Here is a 15329-nt window from a genome sequence, read left to right as displayed (position 1 = left end):
TTGCAGCTTGGAATGATTTCTAAAGAATAATTTATATCTTTACAGGTCTTTGATCCCCGACTTGGAATAATTTAATCTGAGCAAGACTTGTGCTTGTTTTAAATACTGTACCATTACAAATTACCTTGTCTGTGATTAAGATACTCTGCCATGGCTTGTAATGCTGCAGCTGAACTCCAATATAAACCCAAATTTGGAGCTGATTTCTTGCTTCCCAAGAAGCTGGGGCTGTGAATTTTCATTGTTCTGGCTATAACTGCTCCCAAACAGAACAAAATGTGTTTCTGTGCCAATCAGGTTGTAACATATTTTAAGCAACATGATGTGGCATAGTTAATAGATAGTATACAGAGGTCACTTTATTTTTTGGCATTTCTCCCAGGAAATAAGACAGGGGCACAAGTAAGCAAGCAGGCATAACAGAAAACAGCTTAAATGTCAGAGTAACACTCTACCAATAAATATCAGCCTTTTGGTGTACTCTCCTTCCGCAAGTTTTATAAGCTCCCACCAAACTGCTTCTGGTTCTGACAAAATCCGGATACATGTGCATTTACTAAGACTTCATCAGAAGTAAACCTTTAGCACATTCTCTTTTACGTTGGAAAATGTTGAGCAGAGAATAGTTCAATATTTTCTATGACTTCTATAGAAATTGCTGATATTTTAAGCCAACAGCTGAATTTTTCAAACTTCTAGGAAGTACTTTCCCCCTTGTTTAATGTATCTAGGCGTCATATATGGAAATTATACATGAAAAAGTGACCACTGTTGAGTTCTTGTTTTGTGTGACATTTAATATCTTAGCAAGAGTTTGTTATTATGAAAGTGAGTGATTACAGGGAAAAGCTCTATTTTCCATTCTGGTTTAAGAATCCTAATGTTGTGATAGGCAGTATTCTGAGTTGTTACAGGTTGGATATTTGGTCAGAAGTGTCAAGGGCAATTTTCATATTTACCTTTTAAGAAAGTATTTATGATTTTGGGAAAGTTCCATCTGTGAATACTGGGGGTGTTGTTCATATCCTACCTCAGCAGCAGGAATAAGCCTCTGCTGGTGCTGCTTCTTTATAAACCACAGCTGAGTTTGGTGTAATTCCTGCTGAAGGTGTCAAGTATTTTACCTGCATGTCCTGTGTGCAGTGAGCACCCTGCTCTTTCTGAAAAAGGGTTCTCAGTGAAAAGACCTCATCGAGTATATTGAAGAGTAGTATTAAGAACTTTCTCCTAAAGGGATCAGCAAAATCACATATAGGAAAAATAAGGGGAAGTAACTGAACTGATAAAGAATATATTGATCTGTCAAACATGTCACACTGAAAGCAACTAGCTGTAAGGAGGTATTTGAGGTGAAAAGAAAAAATAAGCTACTTGTATGTAGGAGAATTGGCAATGGTGGTTCAGGGAGATTTTCAAAATAACAGGCAATATCGGAACAAAATCATTCAGTGTGCTGGAAGGAACTTAAGTAGGAAGCTAACTGAAGTAAAAGGATAAAACTAAGAAATGTTTTAAATGACTGTTGAGGACACAGCCACAGGATAGAATTTTAAAGAGCTTGGTATACTGAATGACCATGAGATCAGGACAGATTACAGGCTCTAGCCAGCTTGACATTTATATAAGAATACTGAAAGAAAGAATCATTCTGATTGCTGTAAGATAAAGAAAAGCAAAAAAAAAAAAAAAAAAAAAAAAAAAACCAAAAAAACCCCAAACCCAAAATTTGTTTTACATATAGCTATTTCTTATTACAATGGATAGGGAATCTAACCACAGAATACGAACTTTTAATTTTCTTATTATTGGAAAGATTTACAATAATACTAACAATAATCATCTCAATTTGGCTAGCTGAATCTCCAGCTAGTGCCTTTTTTCTGGCATCGTGTACAGCGTTTTCTGGGTTTCAGCTTTGCACTGGCCACCAGCAGACAGCTGTTCCACACACACTGCTGAAGCTGGGGGTCCACAAAGCATTTCCACCACAAGGGTTCTCCTGCAATACTTTTTCTTATATTCAGATGTGGAATAATATGCCTCAGATAAGAGTCTATACTTAAAAAGATAAAAGCAACACAGCTAAAAGGCTTATAAACCAGAGAGACTATTTTTTTGTCTGAATAATTTTGGTGCATTTGGTGAATTTTAATGCTTATGGAAATGAAAGATCTTATTGGAGGCAAAGAAAGTGTAGGCAGTAACCATAGTGACTTCTACACGTATCAGCTTTTCCAGTGTGCTTCAGTTCTAGACTGCAAAATCCTGGATATCAAACATTTGTGGGTGCTTGCTGGGCAGTCGCGATGCAGGGCTGATGCAGGGGTGTTACTGTCCTTTCATAAAAGACCAGAAACATGGGAACAAAAGTCGTTTGCCAGGTTTCTCACTGAGGTCAAATCTAAATTATGAAAGCATCAAAGGGTGCCACTGTGAATATTAATGTTATTACTGATGGGGTTTTTTTGCAGAATGGCAGGGTTAAATAATCTATCGGGGATATGTGCATCTTTGTCATGTCATTTTCTGGCCCTCAGTCACCCTTAGAGAAAAGCAGGTTTACAGACGTACTGTAATGTGCTTTCTTGAACTCTTTGTGGAGGATTTTATTTCTTCCTGCATTCCACTGTCAATGAGTAGTCTTGCTCACATTGTCTTTCTGCAAGAAACACAAAACTTATGAGAGATATTCTACAGAAAGTATATTTCTACTATGTTGCTTTCTATGGCTAAAATAACTATTTTTAGTAGTCAGGCTAACCAGTAATTTCAATGCATATTTTCACTGCTATAGCTTATGCTAGAAGCCTCAAGGCAAAAAAAAAAAAAAAAAAAAAAAAATTTTGAATTTTGAATTTGTAGTACATGTGTACATGTCAGCTTGGGAACTTTCCTTTGGGATGTGAACAAGGTTCTCGGAAATGAAAAGGTAGTCTGATACAGGAGGAAGGAGATTTAACTCCTATTACATGAAATTATTGTACATTTGAGTATTGAATATTGCAATACTGAATATTGTGTATAATTTCATTAAAGTATTAAGAGTTTTGGTTTTTTTGTTAAAATGATGCAGTTTCCCTATCCTATATTATGAATATTCTTTTCTTCAAATAGGGAGCATTAAATAAAATTTATTTGCTTTCTAAAATAAAAAGATTCAATTAGTTTCTAAAATAGGCCTCATAAAGATTGTTTTAAGTCAACATACATTATTGGTTATTTGGATGTGTGTAAATACATGCATCTGTTTACCTTTATTACTTTAAGTTAGCATTAAGTAAGATGGAAGAGAATTTGTGTCAAAATGTATTTTTAATGCAAATCATGATATCCAGAGTACCCCATTTCCTCCCATTGGCACTATACTATGTTTTTCTGTCTAGCTCAAATTCTTCAGTAGGGAGAACTCATATAAGTGCTATAGGTTTCTCCACCATTGAAAAAGTTTTGATATTTTAGAGTTTGACTTTTCAAATTTGTAAGGGACAAAGCCAGGTTCTTGTCGAGCTGTTACATATTCTCAGTATGAAGTAGGGTCTCAGAAAAAAGCTCTTCAAGAAGCTTTTGTGAAACAGATACTAAGAAGCAGTCCTTGATTTGAAGTCCTCTCAATTTATTTAAACAAAAGACTTTGTTTTCCTGGTTGTATTTCAAGTGAATGTGCCAAGACAGGTGTGTCTGTCTGAATGGTTTTCTTGTAATTCATTATTCCAGGTTGCTCAAACCCAGCATTTAATAACACTGAGGCCTATATTTTTCCCCTAAGAGCTAAATCATTCCATCTCACTTAACTAATGTATTGATTGACTTTATCGAGTCCGTAATAGTTCTGAGTTTATGAGCTGGGATGCTTGGAAATGGATTAGTGCCAGTGCCTCTGATGAGATATGGCCAAAAGACAGCTGTTTTGTATCTTGGCAACAAGTGAAGTTACAGAATTTGACTTTGTTTCACCTTCAAAACAAAGCTTATCATCAGCCACGACAAGGACCTGAACATGATGTCAAACCCACATTTCAACTGGCAAAGGTTCAAACTCTGGTACTTTAGCTGTTGCAGGACAAGACACAGTTAATTTTGGGGTGACATAGTAGCTGTATTTGCATACTGGCAAACAAAGCACAGAATATGTGAAGCAGAATTTTATTTATGTGCCAGAAGATCTAGACTGTGTTGCTATATTTAGCAAATAATCAAGAAATATTACTGAGACCTTGCAGGCTCTTTCTCATGGCTGTGACTTGGAGACAATGCTTCAACTTGGAGCCTCACCATGTGAGGTGCCTCCTTTGGGCTCTCCGGATCCCTTGAAAGCCTTTGAACTATCAACATCTTCTGTCATGTCTCTCTCCACCTTTCCCAAAAATTTGTCAAGGGAGAACAGATGATTTAATATGAGATTTAACCTGATCATACTTGTCATTCTCTAGTCCTTTCTCTTTTTTCTATTTATCCACAGTTTCTAGAATGCTTTTTTAGAACTTTGTCATAAAGTCTACTGATCATCTTTCAAAGACATCAGATATGTGTAAAATCAAAAACCATATAGGAAAAGATAATTTTTAAAATCTATTTTCACATCACTTTTTTGTCTGTTTGAACTTAGAAAATTGGGAAGGAGGAAAAGGGGAAGGAAAGGCAAGGAAAACAGGACTGCAAGTGAAGGAACTGTGTTTGACAAAGGACATAGACTGGAAAACAAAAAGATAGAAAAATTAAAGCCTGCCATTTATCACAAATCACTAATAACTATTTTTGCTTAAAACAAAAAAAGTCAGAAAGCCTACACAAACATTCTCAGATTAGTGGTTTCTGAAGCAGTGTTAATTGAGAAAAATTGATAAAAATAATGGCTTTGTTATAAAGTTTGTCAAAATGAAACAGTGCAAAGTTGATAAAGTTTTTAACTGCTCTAAGCTTAAACATGCAGGGAGACCAGGTGGTTACTTTTTCTTTTTCATTTACAATAACAATTTTGAAATGCCATTTTCTTGAATATGTTCTGAAAATTCTACTGCAAAGAAATGGCTGGAAGCTCAGGAAGGAGGAAAGGAAGGAAGGAAGCAAGTTCAGGAAGGAAGGAAGGAAGGAAGGAAGGAAGGAGAGGATATTAAAAGTCTCTAACTAAAGCTCTGTGGAGATGTTGGTAAGAAGAAAAAAGTGCAATTTTTGAACAAACTCATATCTTTAAAAGAAGGAATTACTGCTGTATTTTTTGTACATGGTCTTTCAGGATTGACTTTCTCTTTGTTGTTATTACAGCTGTTCTTCAGCACTTGCATTAAAAGGCAGCCAGATGTTTTTGCAGTGTTGCTTCCAAATGAGTGAGGAATCATTGTTCACAAAGCTATCCTGCTCACAGATGCATCTTCCACTTTGATACTACCAAAATATGAAGAATTTCTGACATCCTAACCTGCAAGAACCCTCTCATTTTCATGCCAGTGGTATGGCCATGCCATAGCTTTGCTGGTCAATGTTAGCACAATTTTATAGATTTGACCTTCAATGAGAAAAAACTCTGTCTAGATGTCCTGTCCGGCAAAGGCAATGTTGTGTCACAATAGCTATAATTTATAGACAATCCAGTTGTGAAATGCTCCAAGAATTAGATTTTTTTGACTATGAGGATGAACCCTACCAAACATCTGACCTCTGGAAAATCTACCAGACATCCTACAGCATCAAGGTCTATGGTATAAGAGAGTATTTAGTTCTGCTTATAGTAAACAGTATTTTTACAGACGTTAGAGCCATAAATGTTTCAGTGCAGCTGCCTTTCAAAGAAGTGGGGAGTTCATTTGAAAAGGAAATTACATAGTAAAATGGAGAGTTTCACAGACAGAAGGAAATTAGGCAGAACTTTTTATCCTTTTCTTCCATTTCCCAAGCAATTCTATTTAATTTAGAAGAGTCACTAGATGCAAATCATGATTGCCCCTTACCAATCAACAATTGTGCTAACCAGAATTTGAAAAGCAAAGTCCTCCTCAAATTTTTTAGAAAATTTCTGCTCTCAATTGTTTTAGTATTCATATGGAAATGAAAATTTGTAATTTTTTTTTTCTATCAGACTATGTAAATTTTATTTTGTAGAATTTTTTTACACCTGTATTGGTAATGGGATGTCAAATTCAAATTTTCTTTGGGACACCAGCATTGCAGCTGGTGGTATAAAACTGAGTTTGTGAACAGAACTTTTTTTCTGATTGTTTTTGGCATTAAGTAACAATTTACTGTGATTATTATAATTCTTAAGAATTTATTTAGTTGTGATACCTGTAATTGATATTTCTAGCTTTTTGTTGGGAAATAGATTTTTGATGAGTAATTAAAAACTGCACATTATTCTTCATAAACATTGCTATATTACAACAAATTGAATTTGGCCTAATGAGGCTGAAACCCCCCTTTGAGTTTTCTATAGTGCTGTTGAAAAGCAAAAGTGATGATCTCAGAGGGATTTAAGGGAGAATCTTTGCTTAGGTACAGAAATGTGATGCCTGTTGTCTGTTCAATGGATCCCATCAGTTCAGCTCAGCTCCTCAAGAGATTTATGCATGAGTAGATCTGGCTAAAAGATTGAGGATAAAACTTCTAGCCCTTAGCTTTTTTGATCTTGGCTGCAATCATGTAGGATAGCAGACTAAAATTTCCTTGTCCAAGACTCTTGCTTAATTTTCCTGTTTGTTTGCTACAGAAAGAAGTAGAAGTGCAGGTTCTTATAAAGCTTTTCCTTGTTTAAGTTAGTGTGAGCCTTGTTAATCGATATGCACATGGGGTGGCCTAAGTAATACTATTAAAGGAGGCATCACACAATGTGCAGTAGCTGTTTTCCTATTCTACTTCTGGGAAAAGATGACATGTCATTCACTTTTTATTTGTACTGATTGTTTGCTGTTTGCAGTTTAAAAGGACAGCATTGAAAAATTTTTTAGCATAATTTTTTGTTGGTTTGGTATAGTTAATATATGTTGCAATGATACTTACTGGAGATGGTAGGGTTTCTTGTTACTCAAACCAGCAGAAAAACTTATTTAACTGAAACAATTTGTTTTGTCTCTGCTTTAGAGACTATCTACTAAAATATCAGTAGGTGTTTCAGAAGGCAACCTCCTTCTGTCTCCTGACTTTCAAAATGGAGTCTCAATAATCCACTGGTGTTCTATAACTTAGGTTTCAACTCTAATTAGTGGAAAGCCCAGACATTTTAAAGAAGATCCTGCCTTTCTAATTCTTAGGCCAGAAATATTCAGATTTATGAGTTGTCTGTAATGCCTGGAAGACTGGCATTACAGGTCTGGAAACTGGCCTAGTTTCCAGTTATGGTAGAAAGAACAAACCAAACAAAAGGAAGACCAGTAGGAATTTCAAAGGTGGTTTAAGGACATTTAGACTTATTTGCTAAGATATCAGGGTATTTCAAAGATCTCACATGTAAAGGAAAGACCTTAAGAGGGGTAGAATATTCTGTTGTGTGGTCTGCAGTTTAATTAGATGTCGACCATACTTGCTAACTTAGTATTAGATGTTGTGGTTTATGACAGTCTCTCCATGACCAAGTGCATTGCTTTCACTGGAGTGACTCATCCTTTCAGTATAATCCTTCAGGCCCTTCCTGAGACAGCAATATTCTTGGAGTATTTTCCCACAATATCTCCCTAAATAAATGGGAACTGCTGGAAATGATGGCCCATTCTCTTTAGCACTATGTTTTATAAAGCTTAGAAGCCTTTAAGCACAGATCAGAGCCATCAAGGCATCTTCCATGGACTGTGTTTAACATTCTCCTCTGCAGCGAATGAGCTCTGAGCACATCACTGTGTTCATGGTAAGCTCAAATCTAGTTTAAGAAGAGTGGTGATATTCTTTGGCTCAGATGCTGAAGCAGGTATTGTTTTAAGAAAGCATGCACTTGCCTACTACGTCCTGGGAACAGTCTTGAAACACTGTACATTATCAAGAAATTCTGACATTTGGTGTTTCCCAAGGCAGGACTGAATTTGATGAAGCAGTGATTAATTTTATTTTTAGCTATTTTCTGTCTTTTTTTCTTCTCCTCATTACCATTTCATCAGCTTTTATCTAGCCAAGATAGAAACTTCTGGACCATCAATCTCAGTTACACTCACACGCACTTCTACTTTCTAACTGTTTCTTTGTGTTATCTTTGTCTTTTGTCATGGAAACACATGGAAAATATTTATGCCATCTGGATACACAGAGTATATGCTTTTCTATTTCCACCCAGTACTGAAATGAAGGGGTTATGATATCCAGAGCCAAAGCTGTGCTTCTGTCTTTTCCTAAACAGCATATTTAAAGAGATCAGCTAGTCTTGTCTTGGAAGACAAGCACAGGAGGGAGGGAGGGAAAAGGAAAGAACCTGCTTATGTCTAAATGGCTACTCAGTGCTCTGAAGTTGTTTTCTCCAATATTTTCAATCTCTGAGGAGTGAGTTCTTCTCTTTAGGGTGCCTGTAAAAAGCCCATTGACTTCTCTGCTTTGACAGCATACTGTGTCTTGTAGCCATGGATGCTGTGTTCAGATTTTGCTTTCAACCTATCTAGACCTGAAGTGAGTCACTCTGGTAGGAGTGAACTCTGAAAGAGTTGCTTTTATTATTAAAATTTGCACTGCCCTGCCTTTGAGACCCTCTCAATGTGTAATACAGAAATTTAGTAGAGGGCGGTCCCTGGTCCAAAGAAATATAAAATAAAGGCAAAATATTAGAAGGGAATGTGCAGTGGAGGGGCTGGATTTCAAGAAGTGGACTGTTTTGCTGGAACTACATCAGTGGAAATGTATATAAACTCCTCTCCAGGTTTTTGCTTTTAAGCTTTAAAGTTTTCCACCCTGAAACCCCAGCTTGACTGGTGTTCTGGTGAGCACTGTCCAAACGTGAATGCAGATGGATCCTAATGCATTTCTTCCTGTGAATTAAGAAGCTGTTTAGATGCAGCATAGTCTGTTCAAAGCAGGAGTAAGTAAACCAAGATTTGTGGAGATCCTGTTGAAAAATGCCCTGAGGTTATTTTTTTTAACCAGGGGACCTTCTTCTGAAGTTCTTACCAACTTCTGGCAGGAAAAATATTAAATACAAGTTCTTAGGCAATTTGCTTTAGCCTCTAGGCACAACTGAGTCCCTTGGGGAAAAGGGTGGGTAGGCAAGTGCACATTATCACCTTTAACTCTCCTCACATCTCTGTGTGTTAAAGCAGGCAGATGGAGACTAATTTCAGCTATCTGTGAATATTATAATATTTCCCAAATACATATATTTAATGGAATGGCTTTTCTTAAAAAAAGACTGATGGAAGAAATTAAATCCATGTAGCTGGTGCATGAAGCAAGCCTGTCTAGCAGGCTGGATTTCAGAGTCTGAGGGTAATTTGATACACTGTTCATATTCCAAGCTCCTGTGACAAGCAGCTGCTAATTCTGAAAAATATTCACTAAGAGTGGGCTAATTTGTGTATCACTGAAGCACTGGTCCTTTTTGCTGTCAGTGCATATTTTAAATTTGCAAGAGAAAAGGATATCCAGTCTTTTATTATTTGTTAGAAAGAAACTGACAGCTATACTTCTTAACTGAGAGTGATTTTGTTCATATCTACCAGTATCCTTGAGAGTGCCGAAGGCATTTGAAAAGGTGCCACTGCTCTGTCATTATGTTTTATCTGCCTTTACTACCTCTCCAGGTTTTTTTTTCCCAGTTTTAGGTGTGGGGGTTTTGTTTGGGTTTTTTTTTTGTTTTGTTTTCTTTTTTTTTTTTTTTTAATGAGCTTTACTAGAGAGGTTTAAAGCTCCTCTTCATTTACAGTCTTTTATGTGATTATGCAGGATTCGTGGTATCACATCAGAAGAAGCTGCTGTAGATTGATGGGACCCCATCAGCCACCCTGCCCACTCAATATTATAAAAATTTGTGTCGTCAGTAGTCATGACGTTTTGTAGGAAGTTGCCCATTTATGGATACTAGAGCAAATGATATCATCACAATAGGTGGCTCCTGTCTAAATAGGATCATTTGTGAAATGAGATTACAGGCATTTATCTGGGAAACAGGAGACAGAAGCACCTGCTTTATGTAATTGATATCCTGGGGAATTATTGTGTACAATAATCAAGAAAAATCTTCATTTCTAATTCTATTATGTGGGAAAAGAACCTTTCTTTTTTCTGCCTGCATAAAACAAACCCCACTTCCACATGGAATAAGCTCCAGACCATGTTTTCTATTATGCTTGAATATATGGGACATGCATTGCAATCCTATGCTTGCCACACTGCTGCAGTATACTTGTTTTGCAGAGCTCTGTAGCAGGCTAGTCAAAGCTGTGACTAACCAGACCCTTGGATACATACTCTAATCTCTGGCCTTTATTTTTACAATGAATTTGACTTGTTCATTGATTGTATATTTTTTCTGATTTGTGAGAAGCTTCATGCTCTGTGTTTGGATGCTGACTGCAATACAGCAATAGTCTTTGATACGGTAAGTCAAAGATGACTCATTTCTTACTCTTGTGCCTTGAATTTATACTTTCTACAACACCATCTCATCAGGTAGAAAATGATGTGTTAATTAATGTTGAAGTAGTTAATTTTCAACAGATGCTAGTCCCTTCCGTCTCCTGAGCACTTTGCACCATGTTTTTTATCCTACTCATGAAAGCAATAGGTTTGGACTGTCTTTAAGTAAAATGCTTTTGCTGTGAAATTTTTATTAATATTGCCATCCTTTTACCTATTCTCTAATTTCAACAATAAAGAAGAAAATAGATCACATGCAGAGATTTGGAACTTAACATGTGATGCTAGATTACGATAAGTTCAGTTCAATATTAACCTTTATTACAGTGAACACAATTGAAAAGGCAAAAATCTTTTCAGGGCTTTATACTTCAGATAAAGTAGAAAGGTTTCAGTTTTTATTTGAGTATTAATACAGCCAGATACATTCAGCTGCAAGAGCCCTTATTTCATGTGAAAGCAGTGGAGAGAAAATGCCTTACAGAAAGACAGTTTTCTTTGTAATGCAGCGTGCAGAAGATACAGTAGTACTCCTTATCAAGTGCACTACATGAGATAAGAGCCAAAACCCCCATATATTTGCTGCACAGTGATGAGAGCCTTTACATTTTAAAAATGTTGCTAACAAAAAATGCTATTGAACAGAAATATTATTTAATGAGCTTTAAAAAGTGCTGTGATTACACACACAGTATGCACTCTTTTAGATACATAATATTAATTGCACAGTAAGGGTTAAAGCTTGATATAAGATTTTTTTTTTTGAGAAACATACCTTTAAGCAGAGGTCTGGAGGATTACTAGGTTACTGGGTCTTCAGTGAAATTCATTCAATCCTGGTTTTAGAACTGGCAACTTTGCAGCAAGTGAATAGGGTTCAAATACCTTGAAATGTTTCAATATGGGAAGAATTCTCTGTATGTATTTTCCTCCTTCTCATGCTCTAAACTTTTCAACAGTAGAGGTTTGGGGTGTTCCTTTTCCCATGAGTATAAGCCCTTTTAGTTGTGGGTATGCCTATCCAAAAAATCAAAAGATTTCTATTTTCCAGTATAGATTTCTGATGCGCAGGTAAAATAGGTTGCTCTTTAAAAGTTTATGCAGGACCAAAGCCTCAAAGGAAAAAAAAGAGAGGTCTGTATAAAATAAGAACAAAGGTTCAAACTGGCTGTCAATTCACAAGTTGCAATTTCTGTTGTTTTTTCACTGCTGTGGAGAAGTTTGAAGGTTTTATTTCTGTGGTATCAACATGATTATTTTACAGGCATGCATTAACATCAGTTCCTGCATTTGATCACAATTAGTTCATGGATCCATATCTGTCATGTTTCTCTGTCATTTGAGACAGACTACATCCTTTCTATTTAGCAACAAGTGACCAACATGATCATGTAGTTCCCAGTACAGTACACTTTAAAAGGTATCTCCTGAAATGTGAAAACAGTCAAACAATATTTTTGCTAGGCATACAAAATCTGTATGTTTAGCAAAGTTGGTGACTAATGGCATCATTTTTTGAACAAAACATGCTATTTTAAAATACTAGCAGGCAGGTGAAGGTGCTTCAACATATGAGCAGATTAAGCAGCAGTACTGAGCCTGATATCACTGTTTGCTTTTTCAAGAAAAAACAGATTATAGACTATTTTGTTGAAATAGTTACATAATGAGACTTACTTAATATGTTTCACAGAAGCATTTTTACTGTAAAGGCTTCTTAAAGTGATCTAGAACAATGAAAACATTTTCACAGATTTCCTTTGTGTGTGTTAAGCGAAAGCTAAAGGAAAGAGGCAGATAATGAATGGAGGCCAAATTGTATGTGCTGTATTTCAGACATACAACTGTTATGTGGCTTAGCTGATCAAATCTCAGATATTGACTGGTTTTCAGGGTGCATCTTTTGGGGAACAAAGATAAAAAAATAATTGTGTAGTCACTGCTTTGATTAGCCCACCTGCTGTTTTGAAATTTAATTTTCCAAAAAACCAAAAGTGCATTAATAATTTTTACCAGCTTTACATCTATTATAATTCCCACTAAAGGAAAGCAGCTGTTTGTTATAAATAATAAAATAATCTAAAAATAACAGACAATATAATCAACATAGTTGGAGCAATAAGAACACTGAAGGGCACATAAATAACTGTTATGTTTAAAACAGGATATGCAGTTCTTAAAATTAAAAGAATATACAGAAGGAAAAATGACCATAGCACAGAGCATACAATGTTTCACTTCTGCCTTATCTAATAAGTTTTTAAATTTTATGTGGAGGAGTCATAGAACTCCGTGGCATAGATTACGTCATGTTAGTTATGCTCCACAAATTTTGCTTATTATTTCTGGCATTCTATTATTGTCAGTGTGTTGGAAATCTCAGTCATATTTTTCTGAAAACTTTTTGATCTAAATACTTGGATTTTTCATCTTAGATATTTAATTTTTTGCTCTTGGCTTTTTCATTGCAATAAATTTATGTAGTTAATAGTTTGGTTCTGGTTTCAAGAAGAAAAGCTTGAGTTTACGCTGGAGTACATAAAGGAAAATCACAAATAACTGGACTTTGGTACATTCAAGTTTCCTGAGTTTAGCAGAAATGAGACCAGATAGCTGTCTCTAATGTGAATATAAAGGGAGCTAAGTCTGAAAACAAAGGAAAAAATATGGGATCCTCATTGCTATAAAAAATAAAATCCCAATACATTATTCTAGAGTAGTAAGGGAAATTAGCTGTCTTTTTGAACTCATTTAAAAAAAAAAAGTTTTGTTCAGTGATAAGCATTTACTATAGCTCAAGGTCCATAAGTGCCAGCTTCATTTTTTTTTGATACAATAGGCATTTCATTTTTTCTTTTTATATGTACTTTAGGAATTCTGCCCAAGAACAGTGAAAAGGTCTGGAGTACGTACAAGACCACACATCCTTGACTGAAGACCCCATGGCTAAATTAAATTGAATTCCTTTTAGTTTCTCCTTGTGTAATATAAAATATTCATACCTGCAACAACGAAAGATTTGCATAGATTTGTGCAATAAAAAATATATCTGTTGTAGAATTTAATTGTTTTTGACAGATATGCTTGCAAAATTGATAATAAAGCCTGAAAATTGTACACGACAGTATGAATGCCAGCAAAGTAGTTTTGCACAGCAAGCTATTAATTCCTCTTAGCAGTACATTACCAAGGTACAAATAGGGCAGCAAGTCTGTTACTGTCAGACAACCTGCACAGTAGAGCATTCAATGACATAGAGAAAACCACAGAGTAATTCATAGATTTCTTTTATGAAGGAAAGTGAAACTGCATCTTAGTTGCCATTAATATCTTCAGAGAAATGGCAGTCAAATAATAAATGCCACTGCAGCTTTTGTGGAAGCAATAGTTACTTGAAGTATTAAAGTCAAAGATTTAAAGGTGATCATTGCCCATCAAACTAAAGAGAGAAAGAGATCCAAAGCAGAAGAATGATTTTGGAATCATGTTTCCATGATCTCTGAGAAAAGGCATTCTTTGTCACTAGGTTCAAGTTTTAGCTGATCTGTATAGTAATCTGTTGTTTGCCCTCCCACTTCTAAGCACTCAATCTGACATTTGATACAAGAGGAAAAACATCCTTTAAAATTTTCAGTTCATTTTCTAGATGACCTGCCATCATCAAATCCTTGGTTTCTAGGGCTTGAACACACTTCTGCTGAAGCTGATGGCAAAACACTTCCTGGCTTAACTGGGATCATGATAAGGGCAACACACCATTTAATAACAGAGGCCACAAAATATCAGGCTGCTCTTTGCTTGTCAGATCCAGATGCCATTCCTGTGGGCAAAAATCTCGCAGCAGTTCACAAAGAGGAAGAGGACTTCCAGACTTTGTGTACTCTGCCCACCGAGAGAGGAGGGGCAAGGGCAGGCCAGGCATGTCAATATAAAATATTCCAGCAGCACAGCACAAATGATAGCGTGGTGAGCACACGGCTCAGGGCAGCCAGGTGCTGTGTGCCCCAGGTTGTGCTGCCTGCCTGCATGTAGCACCAGGTAGCACCTGCTGCCAAGACCCCTCTGGGGCCCTGCACCTGAAATGGCAGGATCTGAAAGGAAAGCAGGTGTTGGTGATCAGATGTTGCTTCAGCACGCAGTCACAGTCACACTCCCTCACTGTGGCTGCTCCTCTCTATGTGATGACAAGGAACCCAAATGGAGGTACTTCATCTCCTACAGAAATGTTGCTGCGGGGTTGGAGGGGGAAGTGAGTTTGGCATTGCTTTAAAGAGTGGGCCTAGTTCAGATGTTCTTGTTTTTAATCTATCAGGCACCTAAGAGGTACTTATTCTTAGAATGCTTCTCTTTGTGCTGGCTCTCCTAGAGAAAATGACTGGGTTAAATTCCCCTAAGACCTCATACCCCTCACCATTCACATCACCTGCATGGTTAGGAGAGGGCACAGAACTCAGGAGCTGTTCTGTATATTTCTGCAGAAATGAGGTTTTAATCTTTTTTTTTTTTCAAGCCATTTTGGTCCTATAAATTTTATCAATGGTTGGGGTTTTATCAAGTGGGGTGTTGTCATCAGGACAACTATTTTTGCATCCCTTCCCTCTGTCCTACTGCTAGAAGTAACAGGCAAGAACTAAAGAAATTAAAAGCATATTTTTTCTGTTCAACCTGTGTGTTTGACAGCATTTTATATCTATTCAGCCTCACTGTTTCCTCAGTGCAATCATTTGGCGTCTTCCCATTTGTGCAGCCATAATAGAAGCTGAAAGGAAAAAACATCTTAAACCAAGAGGAAT

The 15329-nt window shown here is 36.4% G+C and overlaps 1 protein-coding gene across 13 annotated transcripts in view; it reads left to right on the top strand.

The window, feature by feature from the left end:
* DLGAP2 (DLG associated protein 2) overlaps positions 1-15329 on the top strand; it is a 453971-nt gene that overhangs the window by 123547 nt on the left and 315095 nt on the right. For 4 of the 13 annotated variants that reach the window (XM_064707630.1, XM_064707629.1, XM_064707624.1 and 1 more), the window contains exon 1: positions 10253-10498. The exons of the other annotated variants lie outside the window; for them this stretch is intronic. The gene's annotated coding sequence lies outside the window, so the exon portion shown is untranslated. Of the gene's footprint in view, positions 1-10252; positions 10499-15329 lie in introns of those variants that run through there. 13 annotated transcript variants of the gene reach the window in all.

This window comes from Zonotrichia leucophrys, chromosome 3, assembly GCF_028769735.1.
Source record: "Zonotrichia leucophrys gambelii isolate GWCS_2022_RI chromosome 3, RI_Zleu_2.0, whole genome shotgun sequence".
NCBI classification, from domain to species: domain Eukaryota; kingdom Metazoa; phylum Chordata; class Aves; order Passeriformes; family Passerellidae; genus Zonotrichia; species Zonotrichia leucophrys.
This window is presented reverse-complemented; position numbering and strand designations above follow the sequence as displayed.